The sequence below is a fragment of the Ovis canadensis genome, chromosome 13, assembly GCF_042477335.2.
Source record: "Ovis canadensis isolate MfBH-ARS-UI-01 breed Bighorn chromosome 13, ARS-UI_OviCan_v2, whole genome shotgun sequence".
NCBI lineage: Eukaryota > Metazoa > Chordata > Mammalia > Artiodactyla > Bovidae > Ovis > Ovis canadensis.
The window spans coordinates 29,334,559-29,349,705 of NC_091257.1; positions in this window are offsets into that span (position 1 = coordinate 29,334,559).

Here is a 15,147-nt window from a genome sequence, read left to right on the forward strand (position 1 = left end):
TTTTCAAATGAGTCAGTTCTTCACATCAGGTGGCCAAAATATCAGGGCTTAATATTTAGCATCAGTCCTTCAACTGAATCCTCAGGACTGATTTCCTTTAGGATTGCCTGGTTTGATCTCCTTGCAGTCCAAGGGACTCTCAAGAGTCTTCTCCAACACCACAGTTCAAAAGCATCAATTCTTCAGCACTCAGTTTTCTTTATAGTCCAACTATCACATCCATACATGACTACTGGAAAAACCATAGCCTTGACTAGACGGACCTTTGTCGGCCAAGTAATGTGTCTGCTCTTTAATATGCTATCTAGGTTGGTCATAACCTTCCTTCCAAGGAGCAAGTGTCTGTTAATTTCATGGCTGCAGTCACCATCTGCAGTGATTTTGGAGCCCAAGAAGTCTGAGTCCAAAGAAGACTTTGGAGCCCAAAGTCTGTCACTGTTTCCATTGTTCCCCACCTATTTGCCATGAAGTGATGGGAACAGATGCCATGATATTAGTTTTCTGAATGTTGAGTTTTAAACTAACTTTTTCACTTTCCTCTTTCACTTTCATCAAGAAGCGCTTTAGTTCTTCTTTGCTTTCTGTCATAAGGGTGGTGTCATCTATGTTTCTGAGGTTATTGATACTTTTCCCGGCAATCTTGATTCTAGCTTGTGGTTCATCCAGCCCAGTGTTTCTCATGATGTACTCTACACATAAGTTAAATAAGCAGGGTGACAATATACAGCCTTGACATACTCCTTTCCCAATTTGGAACCAGTCTGTTGCTCCATGTCCAGTTCTAACTGTTGCTTCTTGACCTGCATACACATTTCTCAGGAGGCAGGTAATAATAGCTTTAGGTTAGGTATAAAGCAGCATTAAATGAAATTACTATCTATCTGGTTATAATTTCTACAAATCTGCAATTAGGATAACTTCTTTTAAATCTAGGCTAAAATGTGCCCCATACATCTCTCTTGATCCAGGCAAAAACAAACCAGAACTGTTTCTTAAGGTTTCTAATAGGAATGCTAAATGACTGAGGTATGTTATATATAATACCATGTTATATATAATACCATGTTATATATAATACCATGCTCCTGACCTGGGTACCTGCCCCTTCATATTACTCTCCTGAGGCGTCTTCTCCTCCTTCTTTCCCTTCAGACATTCCCTATAGAGGCAGCCTCTTCAGTTTCCCTCTTTCTAGAACTCTCCAAAGCTATCAGCATCTAGTTTTTTTCCATTTTCCCACATATGTCTTATCTTTCCTTCAAAAATACCCACTTTCTCAGTTTCAATTAGTGGCAACTGTCTCAGTTATTTATTCATTCAACAGATAGTTACTAAGCACCTACTATGTCCTAAATACTGTTCAAGAATAAACAGAAGGCTTATAATACAGTTTAATCACCCAGAAGAAAGTGCTTTGTTATTTCTGGTTAAATTTTAAGGTTGTCAGGGGGTGACAGTCTACCCGTCTATGAATAATATGCTAACATGCACTCTACATATTAGTAAATGATTATGCTTGAATGCTAAGAATGAAACTCCCAAATAACAGTAGCATGAACAAATCAGAGGTTTGTGCATTGTTACAGACTAAACTGTGCCACCCACAATATATACCTATTCAAGCCCTAATGCTCACTATTTCAGAATGTGACCATATTTGGAGACATATTTGGCCTGTAAAGAGGTGATTAAGTTAATTGAGGCTGTTAGGATGGGCTCTAGCTCAATGTGACCTGTGTCCTTGTAAGAAGAGATGAGGAAATACAGAGAGACACCAAGAATGCATGGAGACAGAAGAGAGAGTCCATAAAGAGAGAGCAAGAAGATGGTCATCTGCAAGCCAGGGAGAGAGGCTTCAGGAGGAGAAAAATATGCTGACACCATGACCACAGCCATCCAGCCTCCAAAACCATGAGAAAATAAATGTTTGTTGTTTCAGCCCCCTGCTCTGTGTATCTTTATGGTAGCTATGTTAGTTTCTACTACCAATATACAAATACCCATAGACAGGATGAATTAAGTAACAGACATTCATTTCTCACAGTTAGGGCGACTGGAAGTCCAAGATCAAACTTGGCACTGACTCACCCCCTGGTGAGGAGCCTCTCCTTGATTTGAAGAACAACTTGTTGTAGCCTCACATGGTGGGCAGAGGGGGAGAAATCAAGCTCTCTGCAAGCTTTCTCAGGCCTCTTCTTATAAGGGTACTAACCTCACCATAAGGGCCCCTGCCTCACGATTTAATCACCTCCCCAAGGACCCATCTCCTAATGCCATCACACTGGGGGTTAGTTAGGATTCCACACAGTGGGACACAAACATTCAGCCCCTAGTAGGAATCCTGGAAAACTAACACACACACACTCACACACACACTCCCCTACCCCTACGCCAAACTTGAAGTCTAGAAGCTGACAGGGTAGTTTGGGGCTGGTATGGCTTTTCTGAGACCAGGTTCTTTCAACTTTCCTGCTCCACCTTCATACTCAAGGTGGCTACTGGAACTGCAACCAGCAAGCCACACCATAGGCAAGGAAAGGAAAAAAAAAAAAAAAAAAAAACAAAGAAGAAGAAAGCTTAATGACTTGAAAGTTTATGAAACAGTTTGGAAAGAGGAATAGTTTAGTATAGGCTTCCCTAGTGACTCAGAAGGTAAAGAATCTGCCTGCAATGCAGGAGACTTGGTTTCAATCCGTGGGTAAGGAAGATCCTCTGGAGAAGGGAATGGCAACCTGCTCCAGTATTCTTGCCTGGGAAATCCCATGGACAGAGGAGCCTGATTGGCTACAGTCCACAGGGTTGCAAAAGACTTGGCAGAACTTGGCAAATAAACAATAGAAACAATACTCAAGATCTTTTGCAAGACTCTTTAAATAGATATTTCTTTTTTTCAGACCTACCAAAGTTCCTGCACTACCCCAGTTCAATTTTTCTCCTTCTTCTCTACAGGATTCATTTTTCACCAGGCCATCCAAGAGCTATTTTGGTGCAAATATTTCAAAAAACTTGGACTGTTTCTAATCTTATTCATGAATTACAAAAGTCTGGTTGGCCCATGTTACTATGTAAATCTCTAAGCTATACAGTTGCCTCTTTTCATAATATCTGAAATGTTCCCTAAGGATAATGGAGAAACAAATGGATAAAGAGAAAAAAGTCAAATATTTCCTGCAAAAAGATATAAAATAGTACCTGTGTCTGATTTACTATGCACCACATGGGGAAGACTATTAAAACATATATTCCCTTAGCTTTCAGAAAACAGGTTTAAATATTCCATGTCACAATAGAATTGTAAAATAACTGTAAAAAATAAATATCTCACTAAAAGTATTATTATACCATGTCTCAATATGTTCTCCAAATGGCACTATATATTATTTAAATTCTAAGACAAATTCTTAGAAATACCAATTTTTTTTTAAAATTTCCAAGTAGTTTTAAGCCATAGTGAGATTGTCTGAGATTTTTTACTATTTAGTGCTTACCGATCTGAAAAATATATTTCTGTCCCTCTTTCTCTCTCTCTCTCTAAAGATTGAAAAGGGACTATAGAAAGGAATGTTTTGAAACTTGCCTGCAGGGCATAAACCTAATGATCCAGTAACTTTAATTCTTTGTGAATTCTGTGTATGTGATATTTCTTCATGAAAAATAATAACATTACTAACAGTTTTGTTTCTTGCCTCTTTTTATCTATGAGATGTGTTTGGTCTTTTCTGCTACTAACAAAAAAGAAAGTACTTTTAACATTGTAGATTACCATTAAAATATAAGACAAATTCAATTATTCACTGAATTTGAATTTAAACTTTAAGATACTGGCCAACAGGATAGCATGTATTATATTTGTGTATGCTTATAAATATATATATAAACTCCATTACAGTTCAGATAATGAAAATAAGAAAAAGAAAATGATGAAATATCATAATTTGTATTCAAATATTTGCTTCCAATATGAAAAAAAATCTGGACTATCTTTGAAACTGTATCTCTCTTATTAACTCTGAGACACATTCTTGACTTTTTAATCTAATAGACATTAATATTTCACCCAGAAGACAAATAAACAGATGTGGCTTAATAACCATGGTGGGATTTTAGAATGATGGTACATTTGGTCTCACTTTCCCATCTGTAAATGACAGGTCAAGATGTAGGCAAGATGTTCAGGTACAGAGGTAGTTGTTGTAATATATTTCTTATTAACTAGATGTTGAGTTTTTACATCGACATTTTTCTCATAGAATCTCTAGAAAATTAATGATCTACTATAATTTTACCAACAAAAATATATCTATAATAACAGCATACTATCTGAAAATAAACCACTCATTGAAAATATTACTTATTAGAATCTCAAAGAGAAAAACTGATTTTCAAATTAGAAAACGCATCTACAAAAATAAAATAAGCAAGGTCAACTTGGAACATGATAGGGAGCAATAATGTTTCTTGCCTCATATGTGCAGATTTCCATCTGTGAGGTACGTCTGCTTTCACAGTACACATATTCATAAATTCACATATTTTTTATTTAATAAATATTAATATCTGATATAAACCTATCACTTTGCACCATGGTGTTTGGTGCTGTTAGTGTAATGATTATCTGTGCTGTGTTTCATGGTGCTTACAATCTATTGCATGAGACAGACAAGAATCCATTCATCAGAGATCATATTAGTTTGTGAGTTATGTGCCACCAGAGAAGGCAATCTGATGCTTTGAGATTATACAACAAAAAAAATCCAGAGTAGGGGTCAAGTGAGGGAAGAAAAAAGTTCAACCTGAGCTCTGAACTATGTGCAACTGTTAATAGGAAAAAGGAGATTGCATTTCAGACAGAAGTGGAACAAGATTAAAGAGACTAGGTGGGGAGAGACCATAGTGAATTTGAGAAAAGTTAGAAAGAAATCCCCCACAGTTGGGCACAGAGAACCATGGGAAGGGGACAAAGGAGGGAAAGGTGGAGCAGAGCCACACAGGGTCCAGTACTCATTTGGGGGGCTTTGCACCATTCTCAGAGCAAAGAGAAGCCACTGAACAGCTTAAGTCAGATATGGGCTTCAAAGGGATCAGAAAGTAGTAAGCAAACTACTCTTGCAGTCCAGTGAGAAGTGATAATAGCTTCAGATATAGAGGTAGCTGGGGAGATTGCAAAGAGGGGTAAATTCAAAAGCATAGATGGAAACACTAGAAGGACTTGTCGATGGACTGTATGTAAGGATGTGATGGGGAAAAGGGAGAACGTCAGGGGTGAATCCTATATCCACGCTTGCACAACTGACTGATCAATGAAACTGTTCTTAAGAACGCTGAAAGACAGTCAGGCTTGTGAAGACAGATCATGCCTTAGAAAGACTGGGATTGAAAGGCTTTAAGTATTGTAGCAAAGTCCATTCAGGAGACAGAAACCTTACCAGTAGTTTTAACACAGAGAATTTAATACAAAATTAAGCTAGGTATAAAATGATTAACTAATGAAAGCATAAAGAGAAAAAAGATGTGTCACATGTAAACTGCAGGGACAACTAGCATCCTTCTAGTTGAGGGCATAAGAGGAACACCAAGACAAATGTAGGATCTTAGAGGAGAGTCTTAACAAATCTGAAAGATCTTTGAGGAGGTAATATCTTGACTGAACTGGACTGAGTGTCTAGGAACTCAAAAATGTCCCCCCACCCGCCCCCCAACTCCTGTGGGTCCAGGACACACAGCTCTGAGATGCAGGAACTGGCAGCTGGTTCTCAAACCTGAGTTAAAGCTCTTATACAAGTGTTGGAATATAAGTAAACCGGACTCAGCTGCTGTTTCAGGGAAGAATGGCTGTTGCAGGAGGGAGGAAGCTACAGCACTGAGAGTAACCCCAAGCAAGAGATTGCCCATCAGAAGCAACTGCATCCCCACCCCTGCGCACACACGCACGCACACACACACACACACACACACACACACACACACACAACAGGAAAGATAAAAAGACTGATTCTTCCAGGCTTCAGTCTTCCCCTGATGCTGCTCCTGGCAGAGGCTAAGAGGAATGCCCAGGAAGAAATGTCATTTTCAGGCTCCCAGTCAGAGCATCACAAAGCAAAGTGAGAAAGAATGAATTTAGAGCTAAGAGGCAACAAGATAATGCTTGACATGACATCCAAGTGGAAATGACAACCAGGGCAGTGATTGTACGATCCTGGGACTCAAGTGAGGTCTGATGTGTGTAGTGGAGGGTCTTCAGCACATTGAACCCATGATATCGCCTGGGAGGGAGGAGAGAGTGACTGGGCAGGATCTTGAGGAACTGGATTCTTGACAGTTGAGGCAAATAGTCCAATGAAAACTGGGAAAGAGAAACCACAGTGTTGACAGAAAACAGAGCAGGAGACTTTGTGTCAAATTTTAAAATGATGGGAAATACCATTTGAAAATACAGTGTTCAACACTGTTAAATGCTGCTGAAAAGTCAAGTTACATGATGAGTGAAAAACAGTCTTCAGGCTTTTAAAATACATATATAATATGTTTATAAATATATATATGTAAGACCTCCACTTTGCAGGGAGGAACTGGCCCCAGGATGTGTGTGAGTGCCTGGGGTTTTCTGGTTTATGCATTTCTGAGTGAGTGGGTGTGTTTGCATGTTTATATGTATGTGTTTGCATGTTTTTGCATGCCTTTTAAAAAATTCCTCCTACGGCATAAAGTGCACTAATCATGGTCTCCTACTCATTCTGGAGAGCAGTGTCCAGCTTAGGGAGTCCAGGGTGCTTTAGGACAAGCCATAGACTGTGAACTCTTTAGGATACCTTGGGTTTCTGGAGTAAGGGTCGTTCCCCACCCCTCATCCTCCGCCTAGTACCTTGGCTCAACGTGCACAGAGAAGGCCATTTCATTCAATGTAACCCTTACCCCTATCTAGTTACAGGACCATCCACTCTGCCACGGTCCCCGGCATCCGGTCCTTGTTTCGGAGGGTTGCTGTTTCTCGGTGAAGGCAGGTGCCCTAAGCACTCTACAGGTCAGAGTCGGGAGCCCCTCTCTAGGGTATCCCTGTCGGCCCTGACCTGCGTTTCCCCAGGCAGTGGAAGAACAGGGGTGTCCCGCTCCGTTGGCTATCCAAGGTCCTAGGTAACTACGGGGGACACTCTGTGGTTTGTGTGGATGCAGAAGCAAGAGGTCGTCAGAGGGCACTGTACTCACGTCTGCAGGAAGAGGAGGCAGAGGGTGGCTGCAGACCCGACAGGTGAAGAAGACAGCCAAAGAAGACAGCGCCTGCCGACATCAGGTCAGCTCCCACTCAGGCCCTCTCCAGGCACGATATAGTCTATTTTCTGATTTCAGAATGGACCGGGTCGTTGGGCTTCACTAAAGGCTTGCACAGCAGCAGACACCCTCTTGAGCAGCAGGAGCCGAGTCTGTGGCAATCTTTGGGGGCTGCTGTTCTGGGCGGCGCATGTGCACTTTACTCCTGAACGCGCCTGGGGGTGGTCCCTCCCGGGCTCAGCGCGTGATAAAGAGCAACAGGTCATCTGCAGGAGCCCTGGGGGCTCTGATTAGGGCGACGAGGAGTTCACGAGCTCCAGGCATTGCAGGACAGGTGGTGCAAGTGAAACCCCTTAGGAGGAGCCTGGACGGAGGGGGTCTTCGCATAAGGGTACCCACCTGTTTTTCACCCTAGGACTCCACTGCCGGGTGCCTGCATCTCGCGAGATCCTGCGGGATCCTGCTTTCTGGGACCTGTAGTCTCGCCACAGTGCCTGCGGGTGATTCTTTCTCTGAAGGTTCCCTGATGCTCTGTGCATGCCAGCCTATCCCTGGCAACTTAAAAAAAAAAAAAAAAAAGAGCTCTCTTGGTGGTGATGTCAGCCAAACTTTCAGTAGTAAAGAATCCACCTGCAAATGCAGGAGATGCAGGTTAGATTCCCTGGGTAGGAAAGATTCCCTGGAGAAGGAAATGGAAGCCCATTCCAGTATTCTTGCCTGGAGAATCCAATGAACAGAGGAGCCTGGCAGGCTATAGTCCAAAGGGTGGCAAAGACTCAGACACGACTGATAGTGATGCAGACTCGTGAACCAAAGGTGACCAAAGTGGCTTGAGAGGTGAGTGCGGTTGAGAAAGCGAGAAGAGTCAAAACTTTGTACTAACTCCAGCCTCTGCGAAGGAAGTCCGAGAAGTAAGTAGTAGAAATACGGAATCGCGAGGGGTTTCCTGGTTTGATTTTTAAAAGGGGGATAAACTTGACTAAGTTAATCTATCCATGAAATCATCGAAATGAGAGGAAGTTACACATAGAGGAGAAAGAAGAGATCATTGGTGAAAGTCACCTGAGAAGGCAGGTGACCCTAGACATGTAAGACACATTAGGAAACAGGGATTTTAAAAAATAACTGTTGTGATCTGTTTTTTTATTGAACAATTGTTTTAGTCAGTTCAGAAAGGTGAAGAAATATGCATTAATACTATAGCTTGTAATCACATAATTACTCTTACCTGTGCTCTCGTTTTTTATGTGGGTTAGAATTACCATCCGAGGTCACTTGTTTTCAGTCTAAGAACTATCTTAAGAATTTTATTAAAGGGATATCCGCTAGCAACATATTATTTCAGTTTTGTTTATCTAAGAATGTATTTATTTTGTCTTTACTTTTGAAAGATAGCTTTGATGGATATAGGATTCTTAGTTGACAGCTGTTTTCTCTGAACAATTTAAATATGCTTTTCAACTGTCTTCCAGGCTGTATGGTGTTTGATGAGAGAATTCAGCTGTGAAATCAAATATTTTGAACCTTATTAAAAGATACCACATCAACTCTCATGTTAATTTTAAAATTGATACTGAAAATACAAAAGTCTTTTTCTTTTTAAAATTTATACAAACTGGAAGTAATGGCCAGATTGAGCAAAAAAGTATTAGTTGCTTAAGAATTATATATTTACTAAAACTTTTCAAACAGCCAAAACTGATAATTCCTCTTTCTAGACCCTAAACAAGTCATGATTTTCCTTGAAAAACAAACAGATCTTCATAAAGCAAGTGAAAATGATGTATGAAATTACTGAAAATAGTTCAGCAATGTGGACCCATAAACATATGTCAGTACTATGTCTCCTAAAATTTGTTTCATGGATGATCAGTCCTGTAAGAAGCTCATGGAGTAAATTTATGGCCAAATAAATTTGGGAAATTGTACTTCCTCAATCTCTCTGAAATAGTTCCCTATTTAAGATTCTACAGTGTATTACACTAATAATTCTACTGTCTATCCTATTTTGGCAGAGGACCTATTTTGGCAGAGGACCTGTTTGGGCACCCTTTATTCATGGGTGTATTAACATCATCTTCTGTATATGACCTTGTCCTGGGTAAACTCCAATACTTTTGCCACCTCATGTGAAGAGTTGACTGATTGGAAAAGACTCTGATGCTGGGAGGGATTGGGGACAGGAGGAGAAGGGGACGACAGAGGATGAGATGGCTGGATGGCATCACCGACTTGATGGACATGAGTTTGAGTAAACTCCAGGAGTTCGTGATGGACAGGGAGGCCTGGTATGCTGCGATTCATGGGGTCACAAAGAGTTGGACACAACTGGGCGACTGAACTGGATACTTATGTATTCTACAAGCAGTAAATATTATTACATGTAAAAGATCCTCCCTTCTTCCTTGCAACCAAGGCAATAGATTTCAGAGTCAGAAGATCATCTCTCCCCTAACATCCTAAGGTGCCATTGATTGAAGACAGTTCTTTACTATTGTATTGGGTCAACTTGTACCAAAACTAATCATAATATTTCTACCTGTTCAAGTGGTTTTCTAACGTCATCAATTAATAAAACTAATGACAAAAAGGTGATATTTTCACCTTTACCTCAAACTGAGATATACTGTAGAGATGCATGGAATTTGCAGTATTTCAAATACAGGGTTGCCTTCTTATTAGCAAAATGCAGTTACACAACTAACTGGCTGTTACACTGAGTGTGATCCAGGTTTGGTCCCCACCTCTTCTCCTGCTGACAGTGCAAGAGTTTGTCTACTTTTATGCCCCTTTTCAATATGTTTTATTATTTAAGCCAAGAGAATGGTCACTCAGTAGATGTTCTTGGCAATGCCAAGGCACAGATTCTGGGCTCTTGCATTTATCTTTTTCCCAACAGGAGCAATATGGAAATAAGTGTCTAATTTCTTGGCTAGTAGCCAGTGAAGCATTTTACTAGGCCTACTTGCTAGGTTTTGTTACAGCCACACATTTTCCTTTGTGCCAGTTACATGTTAAATGGCTGATTATCACTTCTGATTATTTGTGATAATGGGCTTCTTGCAGAGTGGTTTTAATCTAAATGGTTTATTTCATTGACTAATCCTGACTCTTCATTGATTTTATGCTCTGGCCTATAATTTATGGTACTTACTCCCCTAAATTTCTTCTACCCTTTTGTTCTTCAGTTACTCAGTCCTGTCCAACTTTTTGTGACCCCATGGACTGCAGCACACCAGGGTTCCCTCTTCTCCACTGTCTCCCAGAGTTTGTTCAAACTCATGTCCATCAAGTTGGTGATGCCATCCAACCATCTCACCCTCTGTCATCTCTTCTCCTCGTGCCTTCAGTCTTTCCCAGCATCAGGGTCTTTTCCAACAAATCAGCTCTTTGCATTGGGTAGCCAAAGTATTAGACCTTCAGCTTCAGCCCTTCCAATGAATATTCAGGGTTGATGTCCTTTGGAATTGACTGATTTGATCCCATTGTAGTCAAGCAACTATCAAAAGTCTTCTCCAGCACTCTTAAGCACTTCTTCAGCCACTCTTAAGAAGTAATAAATTGGAAAACTAAAATTTTAAAATTTTAGAAAAATTTATGTGTAACATGATAAAATCAATATTTATAACTAATTTGTTCTAAGTTCATTTATGTATCTAAATCCTCATATTCTTTTTGGTATAAAGAATAGACATGATCTTTGACATTCAAGATCATCCAGGCCAGTTTTTAAATAATGTAGTAAGCATTATCGAAAATATCTAATTGTCATAACTGATCCTAGAATTGGAATGTAGTGGTTTAGTTTCTAAGTCATGTCCAACTCTTGGGACCTCATGACTATAGCCCACCAGGTTCCCCTGTTCATGGAATTTCCCAAGCAAGAATCCTGGACAGGGTTGCCAATTCCTTCTCTGCCGGGGTCCAACCCCCGCAGGATCCAGGGGTACCCTCAGGAGAGATGGTGTTGGTGAAGAGATTTAGAGAGAGATAAAGAAAGAATGTTGCAGATAAGAAAATAGAGGAGAGAAAGAGGCTGATATTCCTTGGTTTACACAGAAAGCCAATAGAATCCCAGACAAGGGACTTGCTGTGTTCACAGAGGCCACAGGTGCCCTTCCGGTCTCCTGAGGGAGTGAAGATGCAGAGCGCCTTCCCGTTCAGGTCTTAGAAGCCCAGGCAGGAAAGCAAATGCAGAGAGCCTCTGTGCTCCAAGGGATCAGCCTGAAAAAGAGAGTAAGAGAGAGAGAGAGAAAGAAGGAAAGAAAGAAAGAAGGACATGGGGGAACCAGGCTTTCATGGAACTGATCCTGGTCCGTCACTTTATTTTTCAGGGAAGCTTTTATACCTTGACTTGTGCATAGAGGGAAATGAAAGATGCAAAGTCATACAGAGTCAGCCCCAAAATTACATCTGTTTTGTCTTTATCAAAACCAGGATTTTTTTCTGCATACCTTTCCCATAAACAATGTTGTGTACATTATCTTCTGGCCTTGGAGGCCTGTAGACATTTTATGACCCTCTTTTGATAAAGGCTGCTCACAGAAAACTTGTTTTCCCTTGAAATGTTTTTTCTTTATATTTCTAATCTATGTCAGCCTCAGAAAGTATTAAACAGAGTTACATTTCTCACAAAGCAAAAGTGCAGTGAGTTACAACAAAGAAAGAACCAATTAGCTCAAAGGTCTGATGTGGTTAATTCCAAGGCTGCACTTCTTTTTCTTACATTCCAACTATGTTAACTAATGCACGCCCAGGTGCACAGTGGACAAGAGATATGGGAACTTAGCAGCAAGCATTGGTTCAACAATGAAATCCTACACCAGCACTACTCTAATAATTTGTAACTCTTTGAAAGGCTCTATATTTTTAGAATGTTTTAGGCTTCCCGTGCCTCTCACAGTTGGGAGGCTGTGAATAATCACATGCATAGCTGCAAGAGTCTGGATAAACCTGTCAGACAAGCTAGAAAGCCATCAGAGGGGTTTGATTTGAAATATTCTTCTCATGCCCAAGAGACTTATCAACTAGCCCTAAGCTGATTTTTTCCAGAGAAAGGTGGTCGGGGATAGCGTTCTGTTAATGTCAGAAGAGTTGGTGAAAGGCACAAAATAGTAAGACAGACAGATTCTGGTTTTGGGGTAGATTCTCGAGCAGGTCCAGGGAGTCCCTCGAATCCTGATCCACCTATACCTGTCAGGTCTTCTCCACATGACCTTTGTCATGGGTGGGATCTCCCGTGGTGGCTCCTGGCACTTCTCCAAGGGATCTTTCTGACCCAGGGATCAAACCCAGGTCTCCTCCACTGCAGGCAGATTCTTTACTGACTGAGCTGCCAGGGAAGCAGAATTAGAGTAGTGTTAAAAGTAAAAGAACCTGCCTGCCAATGCAGGAGACATAAAAGACAGTGGTTCAATCCCTGGGTGGGGAAAATACCCTGGAGAAGGAAGTGGCAACCCACTCCAGTATTCTTGCCTGGAGAATCCCATGGACAGTGGAGCCTGGCAGACTATGGTCCATAGGGTCGCAAAGAGTTGGACATGACTGAAGTCCGACAACACTCACAAAAGTGTTAGTTGCTTAGTTGTGTCTGACTCTTTGCAAGTCCGTGGGCTGTAGCCCACCAGGCTTCTCTGTACGTGGAATTCTCCGGCAAGAATATCAGAGTGAGTTGCCATTCCCTTCTCCAGGAGATCTTCCTGACCCAGGGATCGAACCCAGGTCTCATGCATTGCAAGCAGATTCTTCACCATCTGAGCCATCGGGAAAACCCCAGCATTGGAATAAATACATAGATAAAGTCTGAAATGACGACAGCTTGGTTTTAGGTGGATACAAGCGGGAGACACTCTGCTGAGAAATAATTGAAGCAGTTCAAGATGGAACTAGTAAGGTTTCCAGTTAAAACAATAGCAGTGGAAGGGGTGATAATTAGCAGGATTTCTGAAAATATTTCAGTAAGAAAATCTATATTACTGCAGAAAGCACACTGAATGTATCTCGTGACAGCTTTCCCCTCCCAACTCCATGCTAGAACACTGTGAGGAATAACCTAATGTTAGACCCAGACATAAATCAGAGGGTTTCTGAGGCCTTAAATTACCTACAGAGAAAAGGAAACATATTTTTTTGCTTTTATTTCATTTTATTTTGGTCTGGGAAGCCTGTTAGAGAACAGCGAGGCTGATTGAGAAAGCTGGCACCAGTGTTCTCAGAGCAAGGATGTACTGACAGCCCTCTGAAAGAAGTCTGTTCCCACCCCTATATACCAGGAAGCCCTGACATTTGGGAGCCAAAATTGGAGGGGTGACTTCAATCTTGACAACATGTTTCAGTGGGCTTACTAAAACAAGTTTTAAAGAGATAGTAACTTTGGTGGCTTTAGCACAATCCGAAAACCACCAGCAGCTTTGCCTCCTAAATAACTCTTCTCTCAAACTGAAAATGAAGAAGTCATTCAAAAGTTTATTAAAAACATAAACACTATCAAAATACATTGGAAAATAAGTAAAGCCGTGTGAAAAGGAACATCAGTGACACATTATTGTTAAAAATAAAGACAATAGATATATAAGAACAGTGTTATTATGTAAAGATAAAAGAAGACAGGGAAAATTAGTAAAGTATTATCAGATAAAAGTAAAAATGGATAAAGAAAAAGTAGTAAAAGAACAAATAAAAATAAAATTTGGCTTTTTTAAAAATAAAATTATAAGACACGTAGACAACCTGATAAAGCCAAAATAAGCCAAAATAAACAGGTTCAGTGTGCAAACTGATACATTATCACAGATAGTAAACTAATGCTCAAAATTCTCCAAGCTGGGCTTCAGCAATGCGTGAACCACGAACTTCCTGATGGTCAAGCTGGTTTTAGAAAAGGCAGAGGAACCAGAGTTCAAATTGCCAACATCTGCTAGATCATGGAAAAAGCAAGAGAGTTCCAGAAAAACATCTATTTCTGCTTTATTGACTATGCCAAAGCCTTTGACTTCATGGATCACAATAAACTGTGGAAAATTCTGAGAGATGGGCATACCAGACCACCTGACTTGCCTCTTGATAAATTTGTATGCAGGTCAGGAAGCAACAGTTAGAACTGGACATGGAACAACAGACTGGTTCCAAATAGGAAAAGGAGTATGTCAAGGCTGTATATTGTCACCCTGCTTGTTTAACTTATATGTAGTGTAATCATGAGAAATGCTGGACTGGAAAAAACACAAGCTGCAATCAAGATTGCCGGGAGAAATATCAATAACATCAGATATGCAAAGGACACCACCCTTAAGGCAGAAAGTGAAGAGGAACTAAAAAGTCTCTTGATGAAAGTGAAAGTGGAGAGTGAAAAAGCTGGCTTAAAGCTCAACATCCAGAAAACTAAGATCATGGCATCCGGTCCCATCACTTCATGGGAAATAGATGGGAAAACAGTGGAAACAGTGTTAGACTTTATTTTGGGGGGCTCCAAAATCACTGCAGATGGTGATTGCAGCCATGAAATTAAAAGACGCTTACTCCTTGCAAGAAAAGTTATGACCAACCTAGATAGTATATTCAAAAGCAGAGACATTACTTTGCCTACTAAGGTCCGTCTAGTCAAGGCTATGGTTTTTCCTGTGGTCATGTATGGATGTGAGAGTTGGACTATGAAGAAGGCTGAGTGCCGAAGAATTGATGCTTTTGAACTGTGGTGTTGGAGAAGACTCTTGAGAGTCCCTTGGACTGCAAGGAGATCCAACCAGTCCATTCTGAAGGAGATCAGCCCTGGGATTTCTTTGGAAGGAAGGATGCTAAAGCTGAAACTCCAGTACTTTGGCCACATGTGAAGAGTTGACTCATTGGAAAAGACTCTGATGCTATGAGGGATTGGGGGCAGGA